The following is a 1,046-nucleotide window of genomic DNA, read 5'->3' on the forward strand; positions in this document are numbered from 1 at the left end:
CCTTTTCACTTAAAATCCGTGTTGTTTTCACTAATGACATTCAGATTTACCATCCATGTAAAGCTGACACACACTTAATAACAGAGTATTTAATATATACAAATAGAGAAACAGAATAGTAGGAATGAGTTTTGAAATGTGGGCATGATCTGGAAAAATGACTTTTAACTAATCTTGCAACCCAAAGGTTAACCTTATATTTTGAGATCATTTAATATTCTCTCAACTTGCTTATAATGTTAAACAATGCACTAAGACTTATGCTCTTCTTGTAACCTAAATCATGTAGCCTTAACCCTTCATGACCTTTCCTTGCCCTTTACCCAGAACAATGTATGAACATGTGTGTGCTTTACAATCCAGCACTGCAAGCAGCAGATGTCCTGGAATGTAATGATATAGTGAATAATTATCTCATTTCTGTTGCAAACAGTAGGTGTGATTAAATTGATGACATCTGTTGTCATCAATTGTGCATGTGTGATGTTCTAGGCCAGTAGAGGTCAGAAAGGATGAAAATCATCCTGATAAGGGTGCACTTTTCCTTTCCTATGTCATGCTGGATGTAAAGTTTCAATAAAAGTGGGGGGAAGGCCTTTGTGAGCACAGTTCTGAGAAACTTCTGAAGGAACAGGTTCTAAGAACAGTTGGGGTCCCCTCTTAGCTAAAATGGATGCTAAGAATCAGGCTGCCTTTAATCATGCATTTCCATAATATGGCATTGTATAGTACTACCACACAGAATAAATGTAAAAACTGTCCAAAGAAAGCAACACAAAATATCTAAAATAGATAGCAATTGAAACTGATGTTCTGTGTTAGTTAACATTGTAAAAAAAAATACTTGACAAGAATCAAATTCTTAGAGGAAGAATTTAATTTGACTCCCAATTTGACATTGTGGTGTCCATTAGATGGGAAATCACAGAAGCGGTATGGCAGCAGGAGCCTGTGATTGAGGTTCATCTTGTTTCCTGTTTCCCCACCCTTTTTTAAAATTTTAGAATTTTTTTTAACACTTTGATATGTATTTTTCTTTATATATA

The sequence above is a fragment of the Nannospalax galili genome, unplaced genomic scaffold (genome assembly GCF_000622305.1).
Source record: "Nannospalax galili isolate Female #2095 unplaced genomic scaffold, S.galili_v1.0 scaffold189, whole genome shotgun sequence".
Taxonomy (NCBI): Eukaryota; Metazoa; Chordata; class Mammalia; order Rodentia; family Spalacidae; genus Nannospalax; species Nannospalax galili.